Here is a 21,729-nt window from a genome sequence, read left to right on the forward strand (position 1 = left end):
GGCCTTCCCTGAGCTTGTCAGGTCAGCATGTGGCTCTTTTCTTTCACAGTTCCACATGAAATATATGTAGAATAAGACTTTTCCAGATCTGATCACAAATTGTGCTCTCTTTCTCTCTGTCTGTCTGTCTGTCTCTATTTTTGTAGAAAGTAGGGTTGTTTGCCAGAATCCAGAAAATGAGTCTGGAATATGAGTCAAAGTGCCTGGCAGCCAAGAGGAAGTATCAGGTGGAAACTAGCAATCTTCATAGCCTATATAGGTACAGGGCATAAGTACTCTTCTACTTTTTCTGAGTTGTCCCTGACTCTGAACAGAGCTTACTGGGGTATCCTACTACATGACTCTATTCACTAATTTACAGGAATGTAGGTGGGTATACTAACTAATATATAATAAATCCAACTATCCTATCTAATAAAAGAGTAATATGCAAATTGACCATCACTCCAACATAAAGATGGACACAAGATGGCTGCCATAAGATGGCCAGCAGGGGAGGGCAGTTGTGGGGGACCAGGCCTTCAGGGGAGAAGTTAGGTGTCAGTAAGGCTGGCAGGGGAATGGTGAGGGGGTGATCAGTCTGGCAGATAGAATCAGTTAGGGGCAATCAGGCAGGCAGGCACATGAGTGGTTGCAAGTCAGCAGTCCTGGATTGTGAGAGGGATGTCCAACTGCCCATTTAGGCCCAATCCCATGATTGGGCCTAAACCATCAGTCGAACATCCCTCGAGGGGTCTCAGATTGGAGAGAGTACAGGCTGGGTTGAGGGACAGCCACCTCCCCCCCCTCCATGCACTAATTTCATTCACTGGGCTTCTAATCTATAATAATAAAAGCATAATATGCTAATTAGACTGGACAGCTAAATGTTCTTCCAGACAAAGCTTTGGTGGCTGCAAGGGCCAAGGACAGGCAGCCATGGAGGCTGGCAACGACAGCAATGGCGGAGTGATGGGGGTGGTCCCTTCACAGGCCCAATCACCTCCTGCAGAGGACATAAGTGTGGCATCCCCTGAGGGCTCACAGACTGTGACAGGGACCCGCGCCCCCGGTGCATGAATTTTTGTGCACCGAGCCTCTAGTTATTATTATTTCTAAATGGAAATAAATAATACATGTTTAATGGGAGATGTCCAGGCATTGTGATAGGCCTGTGCAGAATATTTATTTTAAAATCCTCCAATCAGTCTGTATACCAACTGATTATCTTTTTAATCAAATGCTTGACACTGTAGAGGATTCATCAAGTCCTCTTCACTGGCTCTTCATTAGCATGGTAAACAGGATTAATTTTTAATGTACACATTAGTTAAATTGTTTGATTATCGTTTTGATGTCATCTGGGGTTAAACAGAAAGTCGGAGGAAGTTGAATTTGATGTTAAATGGAGCATATAGGCATAATACTCAATAAGTCAAGTTCACTAAATGGCAACCAGCAAGAACTCAGAAAAAGGATAAAATCTTATGGATTGATATGTATAATAAAAAGAAATAAATATTCAAGAAAATAAATTTTAAAGAATTGATCTGAGCATAAGAAATATAAAGTTATTTTAGATTTTTAACCTCTTGTTTTCCCCTTTAATATAGAATAATTTTACATGCTAATAGGATAAAATTGTGAGAAAATTATTATAAATAGAAGTGTTTTTAAAACCTGACTTATCTGAGAGAAACCAAGATGGTGGCATAGGGTAGACACCTGAATGCAGCCTACCACAACAAATTTGAATTTAGAACTGGAAAACAGGGGAAATATCACCCTGAAGCACCAGACAGCTGGCTGAGAGGAGGCTCTACCATCTGGGAAGGAGAGAGAAGACACGCTGAACCTCAGGAACTATGAAGGTGTGTTTAACTGAGTGTGTGAAAAGGCGGCCACCAGACTTCACTGCAGGCTTGCTTGCGGAGCGTGGAGAGGGCAGGCTGTGTTCGCTACTGGCTTACTCCCTGCGCGCAGAGAGGGCGGACAGCTAATGCGTGGCTGGCTTTCTTGTTCGGGTGGAAAACAGAATCACCCTATTGCTCTGATAGACGGCCCCAGACAGAGAGAGGCTAGACTGTCAGGCAGTGGGCAGAGATCTCTCGGAGGTGTGTGAAGCCAGCAGCCATTAATACAAGACTCAGAAACCAGACCCTCGTAGGGAGGGGCTGAATAAAGCTTGTCTGCACCACCCTGAGACTCTGCCCCATCCAAGCAGAGGACAGAAGCCCTTCCAGTGGCTAGCTTTCTGGTTCGCCGTGAATAGGACTCTCTTAGGGAGAAACAGACAGGAATCCAAAGCTTGTCTGTGCCTATACCAAAGAGGTGCTCGTGCCTGCAACCAATCTTGCAGGATTCACCAAAGCTTTTCTGTGCCACCCCGAGACTCCGCCCCATCCAAACGGAATACAGAAGCCCTCCTAGCTGAAATACTTCTGATCCTCATAGCCAATTGGCTTAGAGATCAACGCTTCCTAGTGATACCAACAACAAGCAAGGCTTAACAACAAGACTGCACACACAGCCCATAAAGGGGCTGTCCACCTCAGGTAACTGGGAGGCTGATCCACTGAACCATATAGGACACCTTAACACACCCAAAGCCACCCTACCACCCTACCAACTCAGGGAAGCTGTGAAAATGCCGAGACAAGGAAACAAATCACAAACAAAAGAAATGGAGGAAAAGAAGCGACTGGATATAGAGTTCAAAACCACGCTTATAAGGTTTTTCAAGAATTTCCTAGAAAACGCCGATAAAATAAATGAGACCTATGAGGATATGAAAAGGGATCAACTAGAAATAAAGAATACATTGTCTGAAATAAAAAATATTATACAGAGTCCTAAAAACAGACTGGAAGATTGCAAGAATCAAGTCAAAGATTTGGAATACAAAGAGCCAGAGGACACTCCTCCACAGAAGCAAAAAGATAAGAGAATCCAGAAAGGTGAAGATAGTATAAGAAACCTCTGGGACAATTTCAAATGAACCAACATCAGAATTATGGGGGTCCCAGAAGAAGAGAGAGCAAAATACTGAAAGAATAATGAAAGAAATAGTGACAGAGAACTTCCCCCACCTGGGGAAAGAAATAGACTTACAAGTCCACGAAGCCCACAGAACCCCAAACAAAAGGAATCCAAAGAGGACCACACCAAGACACATCATAATTAAAATGCCAAGAGCAAAAGACAAAGAATATTAAAAGCAGCAAGAGAAAAGCAGGTAGTTACCTATAAAGGGGCACCCATACAATTGTTAGCTGATTTGTCAACAGAAACCATGCAGGCCAGATGGGAATGACAAGAAATATTCAAGGTGATGAATAGCAAGAACCTACAGCCAAAAATAGTATATCAGGAAAGCTATCACTCAGAATCGAAGGCCAGATAAAGAGCTTCACAAATAAAAGAAAGCTAAAGGAGTTCATCACCACCAAACCAGAATTATATGAATTGCTGAAAGAGGTTCTTTAAAGAGGAAGAAGATATAGATAAAAATTATGATCAACAAATATGTAACTATCAACAAGTGAAACTAAAAGCCAAGGGAATTAAAAAAACCTGATGAACAGTATTAACTGGTGAATATAATAGAATCAGAGGTATGGAAGAGGAGTGGACTGACAATTCTCGGGGAAAAGAGGAGTGGGGGTGTGGGAAGAACCTGAACATAAACTGTGCACCTATGAATGAGGACAATGGGGGGTGGGGAAAGGGCAGAGGGTGGGGTGGGAACCTGGTGGAGGGGAGCTTGGAGGGGAAAAAATGAGGAACATTTGTAATAATCTGAACAATAAAGATTTATTAAAAATAATAATAAAATAAAAAATAAAACCTGACTTATCTTCCCTCTAACTAAAATATATTAACAATTCCAGACAATGAAAAATTATTAGATTAAATATAATGTTCTGAATGTTACTATTATTAAAACTCATTAAAGTGGATAAGAACAGCACTGAGACCCTAATATTAAAAAGAGCAAAGGATATGAACAAACAGTACATACCAACAGAGATAATTAGCAAAAAACATATGGGAAAATGTTTAACTTTGTTAGTCATCAAAGAAATATTAGAAGCTAAAATAACTTTGCATTAATACCATACCATTTAAATGTATAAAACAAATTACATTCTGGTAAATTCTATCACATGTTTAAAAGAGAATTAACATAAATTATTCACAAACTTTTCTAAAAAATAGAAGACTAGGAAAAACACTTCCTATATAATTCTATGAATACAGCATTACCCAAATGTCAAAACTGAACAGAAATATTACAATATAACTACAGACCACTATTTCTTTTGAATATAGATTCAAAAATTCTCAAGAAAATACTACTAGACCAAGTCTTATAACATATATATATATATATATATATATATATATATATATATATACACACACACCATGACCAAGTAAGTTTTATCCTAGAAATGCATGGGTAATTCAATGAAAATCAATGTTATATGCCACAAACTTGTATACAAATGCTCATAACAACATTTTTTGTAATAGCAAAAGAGCGAAAACAACTCCAAGGTCCATCCACTGATGAATCAATATAGAAAAGTGTTTATATCTATATCTATATCTATATCTATATCTATATCTATATCTATATCTATATCTATATCTATATCTATATCTATATCTATATCTATAAAAACATAAACAACTGTTAAGACCAGTCAACCAAACAACTGATTGACTGGTTGCTATGACATGCACTGGCCACCAGGGGGAGCTGCCCCCTGGTGGTCAGTGCGCTCCCACAGCCAACCTCCTGTGGTCCCTCCCCATGGCCGACCCTGATTAGCCCAATCGGGACTGGGTGAGATGGGTCCCCATCAGTCCTGATCACCTACCAGGCCAAGGGGGATCCCATGCGTGCATGATTTCATGTCCCGGGCCTCTAGTCTATAATAATAAAAGCAAAATATACTAATTAGACCAGGACATCCTTCCGGATGTCCTTCTGTCCTTCTGGATGAAGCCAGGCCTGTGAGGGAAGTCCAGGTCCCGGGTGCCAGAGGGAAACTGGTGCTGCCAGCGGGGGAAGGAAAGCCTACTCTTGCATGAATTTTGTGCATCAGGCCTCTAGTATCCATATAATGGAATATTTTTCAGCCATAAAAAGGTATGAAATACTGATTTATGTTACAACATTGATGAATCTAAAAAAAAACAACAACAACAAAAAAAACAACAAAAAACAATTAGCCTCAGTGAAAGAAAACAGATATAAAAGATCACATAGTATATGATTCCAGTTATATGTAATGTCCAGAATAGGAAAAATCCTTAAAAACAGAAAGTTGACTAGATTTTGTGAAGGGTTAAGAGGAGGGCAAATAAGGAAGTGATTGCTAATGGGTTTGGGTGGTATGTGAATGAGATCTCAATAAAGCTATTATTAAAAAAAAATTATTTAGTGTTGCCAAGACTGTGGTAAAACTGCTGCCATTACACATTGCTAGCAGCTTACAAATCAGGGTAATATTTTTTTAAAGCGAATTTGCCTATATCATCCAAGTTCCCCTCCCCCCAGTAATCCTGTTCCTGAAAATTTAAACCATGCTCATTATTGAAACAATAAAAATAAGCTACACTGAAACCGGTTTGGCTCAGTGGATAGAGCAGTGTTTTTTAACCTTTTTTGGGCAAAGGCACACTTGTTTCATGAAAAAAATCACGAGGCACACCACCATTAAAAAATGTTAAAAAATTTAACTCTGTGCCTTTATATATTGACTATATATAAAGTAATTCTCTTGAATAGGAATCAAATAAACACAAAGAAAGTATTTTATAATTACTTTATTATGAAATATTAAGTAAACAAAATAGTGAAAAATTATAAAATTCTTGTCTTGTCTGCACCTACGGCACAACAGGCAACATCTCGCGGCACAGCGGTTGAAAAACGCTGGGATACAGCATCAGCCTGCAGACTGAAAGGTCCCAGGTTCGATTCTGGTCAAGGGCATGTACCTTGGTTGTGGGCACATCCCCAGTAGGGGGTGTGCAGGAGGCAGCTGGTTGATGTTTCTCTCTCATCGATGTTTCTAGCTCTCTATCCTTCTCCCTTCCTCTCTGTAAAAAAAATCAATAATATATATTTTTAAAAAATAAAATTAAAAAGCTACATACTTGAAGATATTCATTATTCATAACACCCTAAAACTGAAAAAACATCAAATACTTTACAAAGTGAGAATAAACAATAATAGGACTCGTGTGTTTGAGGCACATGAGGTGTGACTCCTGTGGTCCTTCTGTCCTACTCTAAACCCATCTGTCCCAGTCTAGCCAGAAGATCGGTTAAGTTCCAGTAGGAGTAATGGGAAAATTCTTTATTTGAGTCTGTCAGCAAGCTGCTGTTTGCCAACCCAGGGCTTCCAGCTGGTGGCAGACAGGCTTTGATCAGAAAAGAGGAATAGGTCCTAAGAGCAGTAAACTGCATTTCAGAGTTTGTTCTGGGAGGATATCAGTGGTTAGATTATGTTAAATTATAATAACAATAAATTTGTTCTTATCTAATGAGGGGGGGCAAGTGTTTCTGCATCTGAAGCTGATGATCTCAGTAGTCCCTTACCTCCTCACCACCCCCCTTCCCTGACATTGCCTCTCCTTCTCAGAGCTTGGTGTACTGAATCTGTATTTCCTAGAAAGATAAGTAATTGGTAACTGTGCATTTATAGAAGAAGCAGGATCTATATTGTTGGCTAGTTGTTGATCCAGCTTTCTTTTAACACACACACACACACACACACACACAAATGTCTGTCACAACTAAACATATTAAAATATATAGAGTGTATTTTGAACAGTTAAATAGTTTTATTTCCTCCATAATTAAGGTAAAACAAAATAATGCTCTGGGGTGAGCTACACTCTGTTTCTAAGGTCTTTGTGACCTTGGGGAAATAAATTACTTCTTAGAGTCTGAGTTTCTTCAACTATAAAACCATGAACTTAAATTAAGAGCTCTCTAAAGTGCATTTTAAAATGCTAAAATAATTTATTTCTAATTCGTCAGACAAAGAATTAAAAAAAAAAAGTTCTCCTTTGATGTTAGCCTTAGCCTTACATTAGTGTTGACTCTAGGAACCAAGCATTTGATTGAGAATGACTCAGAGTGATACTTTGCTACAGTTTGGGTGCTACACTTGGAAGTTGCCATGTGCCCACTGAAGCAGCAGGTAAACAATTACTATTGAAAAAGAGTGATGAGACCCTGACAAAGAGGGGTCTTTTTGGTTTAGATAGAGAAAGTGTCCAGTGTCAGATAACATTAGATTAATTTGAGATCTAGAGAACATTTAGGTCAGGCTAACAAATTTATCTCTATTTGCACTCTCAGCAACCTGTGTTCCAGGTGTTTATTACTCTTGGACAAGCACCCTCTGTTTATCTGGGGAGAGTTCATTGAGACATGAGTCTCCATTATGTAGGTGTGACATTAAGTGATAGGACTTGGCAGACTAAACACATGTTACAAGGGAAACTGTTTTATAAGGAGTTTTATAAGAGTTTTATAAGTACCTGTTTTATAAGAGTTTCTTAGACAAAACGTAGGCTTAGACTCATGTTTAAATTATCCCCAATTATAAGATGGTCACCAGAGAAAATGTGTGGTCATCCTCCACGGAATTGTGCTTATTTCAGGAAAAATTATTCTGACACCCGTCCTTCCTTTTTGGTGTTCATTATACAACATCTCCAGCTATCAAATGCTGATGCAATGTTTTCGATAGAAAACACAAAGATCTTCCCATGCAATCTTCTGGGCTATTGTCATACAGTATGATTTATGTATTTCTTATATGTTTCTTTCTTCTTAAATCTAGAAGTAGATTCTTTTGTTTTATTGGGCTATTTATTCTCTTGACATCCTTGGATGTGAGTTAATGGAACCATGATAAAAGGATAGAGAAGTAGAACAAACAAGCCTGATGGTATAGATTCAGGACTGCCTGACAGATTAGGGATGGCAAGGATAAGAACAAAAGATAAAATCACCTGACTCATGTGCTCTGGGATGGTCCAAATAAAATAGTGCTTGAAGGTTTCCCAATGCTGTGTCTCTGAAAAATAAATGAAGGAAATATGAGATTTGATTACAGGAATTGAGAAAAGATATTTATTTCCCTTTTAAAATTATTTTTGATATATAAAATGCAGATGTGTAGTCTAAGAGCATAAAATGCAGTTTAATGCTTTGCACTAAATGAGCATTTAATAGATATTTGTTAAATGTAGTCAGGGAAGGAGTTAGGGAAGCTAGGGAGATGGGCCAACCAGAGGGGACATTAAGGCACCAGGATCTTCAGGCTTTATAAGCCATAGAGAAAAAGAACTCAGTGTGATCCTTTTCCCCTTCCCAGATGGGAGTCTGTACTTATTCTTCAATAAATCTCCACCTTTGCTATACCATTTTCTGCCCTTGGATTCATTCTTCGATTCCAGCAGACAAAAAATCTGGGTTCCAGTCCAAAAATTCTGTATCACTGTGAAGACAAGAACAATTAACACAGAAGTAGAACTGGACTGATTTGGGAGTAATCTGGACCTGAATCACTGTCAAGTCAAGGATATTGTCTTTAATCTTTATAATCACAGCACATAGTACACAACTGGCAGTCAATAACTGTATAGTCATTAAAGGATAGTTATTATGTGTCTGGGAAACATGCTAAGTGGTGAGAATAAAATAGTGAGCAAGACATATGCAGTCCTTGCCCTTAAGAAGCTTTCATTCAAGCGAAGAGCTCAGATAACTGTCAATGGTAATAAAAAAAAAAAAAAAAAAAAAAAAGTGAAGCTCTTTTGTTGGGGGGAGGGGGGAATAGGGAGATATGTTTATTTGGGTTACTAGGTGACAAGTGCTATATAGCCTAGCTAATCTAAGTTAAAAAGGGAATTATTAGGTAATGGGCTATTTCATAGAAGGGAAGGAATGTAGCCTGACCTTAGAGAGGACAGGGACCAGGAATCAGAGAGCCATCAGCTACACAAGCGGTGTTCTCTTTCTGACTCCCCTCTCTGCTTCTCTTAATTTCTTCCAAAGACTGACTTTTTCGCTTACCATTCTAAGTGCTGTTATGACGCTGGTCACATCTTCCAAGTACAAACCTTTCTGCAGAAGATAATTACATTGACTAGAATTCCCCGGAGGAGGAATATCTAGTTTGAAAGTAATACCATGATAAGCTCATTGGCTTAGTGGGTGAGCCCTCAGGGCATGCAAAAGTTGCAAAAGACAATTACTCTAAACTGCTATATGTAAAAAAACAAAGGGAAGAATGAATGTGACCTAGAAAAGACAGAATTAGGAAGGAGAGGGAGACACTGAATGACCTCTCTCCCCTTCACTTCACTTATAATGGAGACTACAAAAATTGTAAGATAACCAGGATGATCAGATATTTTCATGGAAACTAGTAAGAATGCTGAATTCTATCTGGGTTGTAGGAAAACAAAACAGTATATGAATGGTTGAGGATCAAGGGCAGCCAAGTTACACAAGTTAAAGGCTCAGCCACCTGGAGAGACTGGCTCATTCTCTCCGTTACTATTTCAAATTGCCTGAGAAGAGACTGATTGGCTGATCTGGGGCCGATCTGGCTAATAGGAAAGTGGGATCATGTTGTACTAAGTGACTCTTGGGTCTGTTAAGGGTCTGAGGGAGAAGAGAACAGTGAGGACTAGCTATAGTTATAAGAAATATTAATCATGCTCTTTTTACTGTGATTGTTTCATTCTGATTAAAGAAATCACATTCTAACCTGGCTGGAAGTAATTTTGTACATCTGGGACCTGGGGATTAACCTCAAAATCCTATCCATTCTCTTTATCTGAGAACTGCCTATCATCATGGAAAGATTTGCAATTCTCTGCCCACATTGCCTATAATTTGCAACCATTTTTATTCCTTTTACCTCTTTCCCCATGTAATCTTTGTCCTTCTACCCAATATAAGCAACTGACATATGGGGTGGGCTGGGGCGGGAGGAGAGAGCAGATTTTTGTGGATGATCTGCTGATCTCCCATGCTGCTGGAAATACTGGAAAATAAAAAGGCTCATATATGATTCAATCCTCCCTGACTCTATTTAATTGACTCAAGTAATGACGGGCAGCCCAGACCCATTCATTGTCTGGTTTCAAGTCCACATTTATGGGGTGGGGGCATGAAAGGGACAGGTAAGGGGGTTCTTGTGAATTGGTCAGTTGTTCTAAAAAGTATTCAATACAGGGAAGAAATGAGTGTCAAGGAAATATATAAGAGAGGTGTCTAATCCAAGCTAAATAAATGAGAGAATTGAAATGGTAAATTTGGGCTGGAATGCACAGTATTCTCCTGGACAGGATGGTTCCCTGGGCTCTTTGTTTGTTGGAGCTGAAGAATGAAACCAGAGACGCAAAATGGCATAGCACAGGTGGAAATTTATTGAAAAAAGCACAGATTCCCATGTGGGGGAATGGGAGGAGAATTCCATTGAGTCCCTTTTCTCTATGTTTATAAAGGCTGCAGTTTTTTTGTGCCTTGATATCCCCTCTGCTTGGTCACTATTTCCTTTGATTTGGTCACTATAGCAACTCCTGAGCTCAAGCCTCAGGTGAAGTATGTGAGGTTCCCTCCCTCTTCTCCCTTATTATTCTCCTAGTCTCTATGGGCTTTTCTTCCTTTATTTTGTAAATGTGTACCCTTTGCTACACCGAGATCCCTTATATTTTGGAAATGTAACTTATGCAGCTCTGTAGCCCTGAGATTTTACCATGAACCCCTTATTTCTAAAATTTCCTAAACCTGCCTATTTCACCCCTAAAAACTCGTTTCAGAGTGAACAAGTTAGATTTCCTTGGATGGTTTGATAAAAGCTGGAATATATGTTGATGGGAAAAAAAGGGGTTCTATTGTTGTAGAAAACCGAAGAAACCCAAGTGACTTAGAGAAATGGAGTTACACAGTTTTATTACACCAGCATCTCAGAGAAGATGCCTCCAAAGTCTGAGCAAACCAATATGGTGGAAGTTCTTCTTTTATCCTCTTTGGTTTCCTTTTCTCCCAGATATGGTTGGGACTTCTGGACCTTTTGTGGGCTTTGATAAAAGTCCTGTGTGTTGGGATGGGGGCCTTGAGACCATATCTAAGGGCCTGGCCTGGTGCCAGCACTGTTCATGTGTACTGTTCATGGTTTATAGCCTCTGTAAAATGTGAGCATTTAGGTAACAGGTCTTGTAAGACCAGGTTGTGGAGAAAGGGGCAGTGACTTAATTATAGGTTATCATGAATATACATTAGGCCGAAACCAGTTTGGATCAGTGGTAGAGCGTCGGTCTGCGGACTGAAAGGTCCCAGGTTCGATTCCGGTCAAGGGCATGTACATTGGTTGCGGGCATATCCCCGGTAGGGGGTCTGCAAGAGGCAGCTGGTCGATGTTTCTCTCTCATCGACATTTCTATCTCTCTCTCTCTCTCCCTTCCTCTCTGTAAAAATCAATAAAATATATTTAAAAAAAAAAAGAATATACATTAGGTTCCTGGCACAGATTCAGATTGCTAGCCCGCCAGACATCAGGGTCACATTGGAATTAGCCTTTTAGACTTCTCACTATAGAAAGTAATCTCACAGGATGACCGGATCATAAATTCCTACCTGGGAATGTTATGGAGGGTAGTCCTGCCCCAGGCATATCACTTTTTTCCTAAAAGGTTTTAAGTCAGTCCTATCCATTGTTATTATGCATTTAGGTCAACACATCTCTGAAATACCAGAATATCTCTTGAAGGGGGTGTTAACCCTCAAGAGAGCATGTAATTTTGTTAAGTATCTTATAATCCAATCCCTGCCTTGCGTTTTTCAAACCCCCATGTAATCTTGCTTAAATTCTACCATTAATTTCCTATATAATAATCCTATATAATAACATGCAAATTGACCATCACTCCAATATACAAGATGGCCACTGCCATGTGGATACAAGGTTGGCGTTACAAGATGGCCAACAGGGGAGGGCAGTTGTGGGTGGTCAGGCCTACAGGGGAGGGCAGTTGTGGGTGGTCAGGCCTGCAGGGAAGGGCAGTTTGGGAGAACCAGGCCATCAGAGGAGAGCAGTTAAGGGTGACCAGGCCAACAGGGGAGGGCAGTTGGGGCAACCAGGCCAGCAGGGGAGGGATGTTGGGGGTAACCAGACCAGCAGGGGAGGACAATTGGGGAGAACTAGGCCAACAGGGGAAGGCAATTGGGGTGACCAGGCCAGCAGGAGAGGGCAGTTAGGAACAATTGGGCCAACAGGGGAACAGTTAGGCATCGATCAGGCTGGCGGGGGAGTGGTTAGGGGGATGACCAGGCTGGCAGGCAGAAGCAGTTAGGGACAATCAGGCAGGCAGGCAAACAGGCGAGCAGTTGGATTGTGAGAGGGATGTCCCAGATTGTAGAGGGTGCAGGCTGGGCTGAGAAACACAACCCCCTCCCCCCATGCAAGAATTTTGTGCACCAGGCCTCTAGTAAAATAATTAAAAGAAATTGCAAAACTCTTTCTGAAGCATGTGAGATCTTACTCCCTCTCCTCTGTCATCAGTTTGGCTGATATAAACTCTTATAAAAATTGCCTATAGATTTGGACGTTTCTCACATCAACATCTATATAGAAAGAAGGCAAGGCTATGATGCAATCAAAGTCAAGAGTACAAGGAAGCCAGAAGGTAGGAAGGAGAGTAAGGAGAATCAATGATAGCAATAATAAAAGCAGAGAGGGGGGTGGGGGACTGGAGGTCTGTTGATGAGGGGAAGGCAAAAATGAGATACTATATTATTAGTGAAAAAGGAATTTTAGGAGAATGTAGGCAGGCTTAGGGATTTTTTTTAGAATTGGGGTCCATGGTAAAACACAGGGCTATAGACTGGGAGAAAGTACATTTCCATAACACAAGGAAGCCAGGTGCAGTTACATTTCCGTAAGACAAGGGAACCAGAAGTAGCCAAGAAAGATGTATATTTACAAAAAAAAGAAGGAGGAAGAAAGCACAGAAGGAATGGAAGAACAATGAGGGGGAGGGCCTCAGGAATTACTATAGTAATCAATTCAAAAGGGAATATTGATCAATCAGAGGGGCTATCAGGACACAGGAATTACAGCCTTTATAAACCATGGAAACAGGAAGTCTGTGGGACCCTTTCCTCCTCCCTACATGGGAGTCCAGTCTGTGGGACTCTTTCCCTTTCCCGAAGTGGGAGTCTGTACTTGTTCTTCAATAAATCTCCACCTTTGCTATACCACTTTCTGTCCATGGATTCATTCTTTGAATCTGGTGGACAAAGAATCTGGGTTTCAGTCCAAAAATTCTGTATCATTAGCAGCTGAATTCTGTTCCAGTTCTCCTTGAGGTCTGAGTTTGTGAACACGTGTCTGCTACCACAAAGGCCTGCTCATTTAGCTGCTAGACTTTTTTTCTGTGTTTTTTTTTTGTTTTGTTTTGTTACTTTCTTAACTTTTCTTCAATACCCTGAAACTGATAACCGGATTGGTGAGCTGAGGTGTTTTCCCCAGGATCATGTCTCATGACACTGAAGAATGAGTTCCATAGACCAGAAGGTTCAAGCAAAAAGTGGGGAAAATTTATTACAGACAGTCTAGCTTCTCCCCAGAAACTGGATTTCAGAGAGATCAGGAGCTTGTTTCTCTTTGGGTTGAAGAAAGCAACGCCCACCTCCAGCCGGGATCCGCAGCCAGCCTGCATCGTGTGCGTCCCTGTACCGTAGTTTTTCAGTGCTTGAGCCCTGGTTGGTCTTTTCTCTTTCCATCTAGCTGTAGCGCTTCCACTCAGCCAGCGTTCCCATGGTTCTGGGTGATAGACGTTTTGTTTTTCAGTTGTAGTTTTGCAATTGTTGTGCCCTGCAGTAGTTTGGATGTTTACCTATGCCACCATCTTGGATCTCTCCGAGGCTTCTTTCTTGAGTTAGGTTCCTGTGAAAGGCTGTTCCTGATTTTGGCCCAGCTCTCAATTTCTTCTTTTCCAACCTCTGTCTTTCCTTCTAGGTTTTCCTGGACTACTAAATGTGAGGGGTGTGAGAGGGGGAGGCACTTTAAGTTTGGAGAAAGAGAAGAGGGTAGAGAAATAGTCAAGGATGGTAACCTAAATATTCTCTCTGTAAAAACAAATTCCTGTAGAAATCCAAGTCAGATGTTTTTAAACTACAGTACAGTGGAATAAAACATTCTTCGGCTCTCTCGTTGAATGGAGGATTTATCAGGCTGCATTTTACAAAATCTTCTTTTGTGGAACTAGTGAGAGTCTCAGAGCCTGTTCATATCCATAATAATGAAGCTAGATAAGGGTGCAGGGCTCGATTCTGCCCATCAAAACAAACCATCCGAGCGCCATGTGAAAAGCTTTGATAAGGCCCAGGGAAGATAGTTTATGCAGTCCATTTGTCATTGAATATGGTTTCATCCTTAGCACACCATTTTTAAACAGCTTGATTTTTAAAAAGAAAATCAATAGTCCTTGAGTAAGAATAATATCAGGACAACAATCTTCAATTTAATATCAAGGGCCTCCCCCCCCCCCCCCCCCCCCCCCAAATCTCTTTTAGCTTTAAAGCACAGGCTTGTATCATAGTCTAAATTCCAATAGCAACTTTCCAAGGCTTCCAGACTAATTCTTTCTTACTTTTTTGTCAGGTTGCACAAGTACAGCCCCTTTTCTAGATTATTGGTGGTTTTCAGACTTGATTTTTGAGCCAAGAAAATTTTTTTTATCGAATAAAATCTTACTCAGAGCACAACGGCAGGGTGGAACAGCTCTGGCAGTGTCTCCTGTCTGAAAGAGAATTGGAAAAACCATTGCCCTACACCACACATGCTTTGTTTGACCGGCAGATTTCATAGCCAGAAGAGAAGCAACAAATGTAACTGCTCACAAAAATGGAAGTTCATGGCCCAACCAGCATGGCTCAGTGGTAGAGCGTGGACTTATGAACTAGAATGTCACAGTTAGATTCCTGGTCAGGGCACATGCCCAGGTTGTGATCTCAATCCCCAGTGTGGAGCATGCAGGAGGAAGCCAATCAATGATTCTCTCCTCATTGATGTTTCTCTCCCTCCCTCTCTTTTCCTCTCTGAAATCAATAAAAAAAAATTTAAAAAATGGAAACTCATGAGGTAGGACATCAATAGAAAATAATAATGTATAATAACTACATTCATGAAAAGGTTGAGTTACAGCAGTATGCTTTCTCACTAGAAATGGCTATAGGTTCAAGACTGCATTTCCAATTGTGCATTCCCACTTTTCTCCAGCTGTGATGGGAGGAAGCGCTGACCTCAGTACTTGGCTTTCCTGCCTCTCTTCTGAATATGTCTTCTCAGAAACTAGAATTTGGATGTATCTGGGTCCAAGCTTTTTTATCTCAAGGGACTGATCAAAACATTGAGAGTGTGGGTTCAGAATATATAGCCCATCTAGAAACAACTTATCAGAGATAGCACAAAGCCATTCTCCTAAATTACTCAGACTTTGACAAAACTGGGAGAATAGGACTTTTCTTCCAATCCAAGCATGCCAAATCTGACTTTGCTAAAAGGACCTCTGATTTTATTATTTATTTATTTATTTATTTATTTTAAAATATATTTTATTGATATTTCACAGAGAGGAAGGGAGAGAGATAAAGAGCCAGAAACGTTAATGAGAGAGAAACATCAACCAGCCGCCTCCTGCACAACCCCCACTGGGGATGTGCCCACAACCAATGCACATGCCCCTGGCCGGAATCGAGCCCAGGATCCCCCAGTCCGCATACCGACGCTCCACCACTGAGCCAAACCAGTTTCGGCAGGACCTCTGATTTTAGAGGTATTACTCTGGAAATAACAACCTCCTGCATTATTTCGGAGACTTTATAATCCTCTATTTTCCAGCACCAAACCTAGAGAGGAAGACATTTCAAGTTCCCAAACGAAGTTCCACAGCAGAGCAGCGGAGTAGGGCAGATCCAGTAGCATGGCCCCACTTGCATAGCACCAAACTAGAGGAGGCAAGTGTCATGACTTTTTCAGAAGATAAGACAGTTGTGAGTCCTCACAGTTGTGAGCTGGTGTGGCTTAGTGGTTGAACATTGGCCTATGAACCAGGAGATTATGGTTCTATTCCTGGTCAGGGCATTTGCCTGGGTTTCTGGCTGGATCCACAGTGTGGGGCCTCTTGGAGGCAGATCAATGATTTTCTCTCATTAATATTTCTATCCCTCTCTTCCTCTCCCTCTCCCTTCCTCTCTGAAATCAATAAAAATATATTTTAAAAGCCGAAACTGGTTTGGCTCAGTGGATAGAGCATCAGCCTGCGGACTGAAAGGTCCCTGGTTCGATTCTGGTCAAGGGCACGTACGTTGGTTGCAGAAACATCCCCAGTAGGGAGCGTGCAGGAGTCAGCTGATCCATGTTTCTCTATCAAAGATGTTTCTAACTCTCTCTCTCCCCCTTTCTCTCTGTGAAAAAAATCAATAAAATATATTTTTAAAAAACATTAAAAAATATATTTAAAAAAAAAGATAGTCATGATAATACAAATCACTCTCATTCTCTCGCATTAAAAAGCTGATTTTCCTGAGTCTCCCAGTTTCTCTGTCATTGCTCCTTCAATGCAGACAGTCACCATTCTTCACAGCTGCTGCTAGTCCTATAAACAAGTTTTATGCTTCAGACCTCTGCTTATAACCTGCTCCTTCCCACTAGGGTTAGTAAGGAGCAGTGGTTCTGGAGCTATATCACACAGATTCACAAAATATGATTGTGAAAATTTGGGGCATTTTATAAGCCATTATTCAAAATTAAATTATGTAAAATCAGAATAAAAATTTTTAAGCAATGAATTCTCACTAACACATCACTTTCCAGTTATTTTACAATTACCTATACTCCTACAATTATTTACATTCACTGTATGTCTTTGTGTAAAAATCACATTACAGTGTGTTACTGTGCAACTCTTTCCCGTTCCACATTCAGTGATGTTCTGTCAGCAGCTTAAAATCAATCACAGTAAGGGTGTGTATGCCATGGAAGTTAACAAAAAAATTAGTATTTTTTATTTTCTGTAAATCCAGTTGTTAAATGTTTACCATCACACCATTGGCAAGGAATATTTGAATGGATGACTATTTCTTTGCTATTACCTGACAATATTTATGTTTATATGACTGGCTAGTGGGACATCCTGCCATCACCTAGCTATTTTTATAACATTATGAGCTCTGGTACTCACAAGTGGATTTCCTCATTCTTTCTTTATCATCAGTGAAAATTGTAAACCAACAGCAATAAAGAATTAAGTGAGGTTTCAACAAGAAATAAAAACAATGTCAATCAACTGTGTGGGTAGCACTTTGTACTGTTCATAAAGCAGCAAAGATATGAAACTCATAAATCTATTACATGAATATATGAGAGATAGAGATAGTGAAAAAGCCATCACAAGAGGAAGGGGATACATTTTGCTATGTGAGTTTTCAAGAAAGATGTACTAAAATAAGACAATGTACTACATAGTTCATATCTTGATAATAATATGACATCATTAGCAAGAGTCTGGGATATTTTTGCTGGCAGTGAAGAGTCTATCACTACTAGAAAGAGGTCTTTACTGAGATATTGGGGTTAGGTCATAGAAGAATGACTCAGTGCACAGCTAAGGGCTATTTTCAATTGTGCTCACATTCAAACCTAGGCCCACCTGTAGGAGGGATCCCCGTGGGCACCTTTCTGTATAGTGTATTGAAGGAAAGTCTGAGCGTTTCTGCTTTCCTAGAATCCAGGCCTATCACACCCCGGGGTCCCAGGCAGTGTTTACCTGTACCTAAGTCCTTTACCCCTAGTCCCCTAGACCTGTTCTAGAATTAACCTCTCTCCAGGATGATTAATCCGAACAGCATTTTCATTGGCGGAAAAGGTGTGTGTCTGTGTCAAATAGGCCTGGGGCTCAGGTGAGGCAAATGGAGCTTTGCTTCTGGTACAAAATTTAAGGGGCACCAAAACACTTTGTAATCAAGATAGTATTTTAATGCATTTTTTTTTAAAAAGAAAACAATGCCAAAAATCTACCATTTATAAAATACCAAGCTTTTCAATAATGACAGGATCATAATTTACTATATAGGGTGGAAGTCCTCACTTGTAAGCCAGTGGAATGCTATTGTTCCCATTTTCTCCTGGAAGTGTTTGCTCAGTTAGCTATTTCCCTCTCCAGATTTTCAGCTTCTTAAAGAAGGCTTCCCCAAGCCTATAAATTGTTCAAGTTGCAACCACCTTTAAAACAAGACAAAAACAAGAACTGCCTCACCTCTATTGTGTTGATTCCCCACTGGCTAGTACCTCCCTCACGTGTTCCCTTTATATTGAAGGTTCTTAAAAAAAAAAAAAAAAAAAATCTATGCTCTATGTCTATGTTCTCACTTCCCATTTGGCATTTCCTCATTGGACAATGTTGACTATTTCTATCTTCTTGAGAAATCTCTTCTTCTCTAACTTTGATGATACTCCTTTCCTACTATTTCTTCTCTTACTAACAAACACTCCTTCTCAGACTCAGTGCTTTCTGCCCCCCCCCCCCCCTTTTTAAATATATTTTATTGATTTTTTTACAGAGAGGAAGGGAGAGAGATAGAGAGCTAGAGATAGAGAACTGGATTTCCAGAAAATAACATCAATGAGAGAGAAAAATCGACCAGCTGCTTCTTGCACACCCCCTACCAGGGATGTGCCCGCAACCAATGTACATGCCCTTGACTAGAATCGAACCTGGGACCTTTCAGTCCGCAGACCGAGGCTCTACCACTGAGCCAAACCGGCTTCAGCTTTCTGCCCTTTCTTAAAATGTTAGTAATCCCCAGTGCTGTCCCCTATCCTCTTCTCTCTTCACCCCTTCCTCAGTGACCACACCAACTCCCATGATATTACTATCACAAATAAACGCATGACTCTTCTTCTCAACTCCAACATATCTCCTGAGCTACAGATTCCTATGTAAACCACCCACTGAGCATGACCTATTGGCTGCCCCCTTGACACCTCAAACCCAACATATCAAAATTGGAGTCATTTGCTACCTTCCCAGGCTGATTTTTCTGTATTGTAAATCTATTCTGGTTGTATGACATTAAAAATCTAACAAAGAAGACTGGGTCACTTTTTAAAAAAAATTGAGATATAATAGACATATAACATAATATATATTTTAGCTATCTAAATAATAAAGAGCTAATATGCATAATGGCCAATCAGCTGGAGGATGCATGCACAGCAGGCGTGGGTGGGCGGGTACTTGCAGTGTCTAGGGCTTGGCCCACATCTCTGCCCCCAGTGCTGGCCCTGGGGACGTGAGGCTTGTGTCCCCACCCCTGACGCCGGGCCCAGGAATGTGAGGCTCACTGAGGCCTACCTCTTTGGGGCGATGGATTGTGGGGCTCCCGCACTGTGACAGGGCACAGGTCAGGCGGGGGAACCCACCTTTCCTGAGTGCATGGTTTCATACACCAGGCCACTAGTGTAATATAATTATTTGATATATGTATATATTATTACCTCAATAAGTTTAGTTAACATCCATCACCACTCATGGTTACAAATCTTTTTTTTATTATAATGAAAACTTTTTTTTTTTTTTAAATATATTTTATTGATTTTGTACAGAGAGGAAGGGAAAGAGATAGAGAGTTAGAAACATCGATGAGAGAGAGTCATCGATCAGCTGCCTCCTGCACACCCCCCACCGGGGATGCGCCCGCAACCAAGGTACATGTCCTTGACCAGAATCGAACCCGGGTCCCTTCAGTCCCCAAGCCGACGCTCTATCCATTGAGCCAAACCGGTCCCGGCTATAATGAAAACTTTTAAGATCTACTCTCTTAGCAACTGTCAGATATATAATACAGTATTGTCAACTATAGTCATCATATAGTACATTTTATTACCAGGATTTATTCATCTTATAACTGGAATTTTGTACCTTTTGAACATCTTCACCTATTTTACCCCTCCCCCACAACCCTGTGTCTCTGGAAACTACCAGTTTTTCTTTAAAGTCCACATATAAGTGAGATTATGTAATATTTTTCTTTCTCTGTCTGACTTATTTCACTTAGCACAATGCCCTCAAGGTCCATCCATATTGTCGCAATTGGCAAGATTTCCTTTTTTTATGGCTGAATTTTTTATATCACGTGTCATTTGTAACTTTAAAAAATTTTATTTATCCATCAATAGACACTTATTGGAGTCATTCTTGCATCTTTACTTTCCTCACGAGTCTGGGGCTATGGAGCTCTGTGTGCTCCCATAGGTACCACCTCCATCATCAGTGGAGCTGCTAGCAGTGGGAGGCTCCTGGGGCTCCCCTTCAATGTCTGCACATGGAAACTCTAGGACACTGGTGCTTCTGGAAAGACATCCCTTCACAATCTACCCAAGACCATCCCATCACATTCTTCCTTTTTGCCTTCATCTGCTGCCTCTTTTCTCTTACTCCCTCTGTGCTAGAAACTCTAGCTTTTTTATTTCTTCCTGGACCCTTCTTCTCTCAGATGCTCACATAGCTAGCTCTCTGCTTATGTAACACTATTAGAGGAGCCTTCCCTGACCACCTCACATAAAAACAGAAACCCGCTCTCCTGCTGTTCTCTAGTTCTCCTATCCTGCTTCACTTTTTTCCAAAACACTTTAACACACCGAATACACTTATTTGTCCATTTGTTTAGTTTCACTTCCCCATTAGAATCTAAATTTCCTGAAAGCAGAATCTGTTTCATCAACTCTATATCCTTGTTATCTAGAACAGTGTTTGACATTTAGTAGATGCACAATAAACATTTGTTAAGTGAATGAATGATTCATTTCTGTCATATCTACTTTATCGCCTCTATTAGTCCCTCCTTACAAATATTCGATAAATATTGACCCAGTCCTTATGAGTCCAGCAAAGTGCTCGGTGCTCCCCATTCTACTTATTACTCTAGATTTCACTCCCTGCAGCCTGGACTCTTGCAATTGTCCCCTAACTTGCCCTGCTTACAATCAAGCCTCCCTTTCACCTATTCTTCATGCTATCGCTAGGTTATATTTCCAACTTAGCTCAAATTTATAGGTTCTCTGAACTCTTCCTCAATAATTTCAATGGAATTACTTGACCTTTTTGCCTCAATGTACCTTATAACAGATGCCTGTCATGGCACATATACCATGGCATTTTGTTGCACGTGTTTACACATCTATCATGTTCTATTTGACCACAAACTCAATGAGGGCAGATACATTTGCCCCTAAGTCTTATCCACACTCACTATTTAACACAGTTCCAGAGCTATCATGAGTGCTCAGTAAATACAGGGTGGTAAGTAATAATAATACAAAAATAAACTGCGTTTCATGTACTCACAACTGTAAACCTACTCTTGCCCATCCCTGCATTTGTTGAATAGTGAAGTAATATTGTATTCAATAATTATCAGTCTCCCTCAAGTAAGCACTTGTCATTTTCACATGCTCCCCTTAGTTGTTTATTTTTTTGTTTTCTGTTTTTTTGTTTGTTTGTTTTTTAGCATTTCCTCACTTTCTTGTACCACAATTTATTTCAGGCTCCTCTTGTATTTTCTTGCCTCAGCCCTGGAATCAGCCCAGAAGACTAGGCTTCTTTTATGAGAGAATGATTTTAAAACAAAAACCAAGATTT

The sequence above is a fragment of the Pipistrellus kuhlii genome, unplaced genomic scaffold (genome assembly GCF_014108245.1).
Source record: "Pipistrellus kuhlii isolate mPipKuh1 unplaced genomic scaffold, mPipKuh1.p scaffold_m20_p_3, whole genome shotgun sequence".
Classification (NCBI taxonomy): domain Eukaryota; kingdom Metazoa; phylum Chordata; class Mammalia; order Chiroptera; family Vespertilionidae; genus Pipistrellus; species Pipistrellus kuhlii.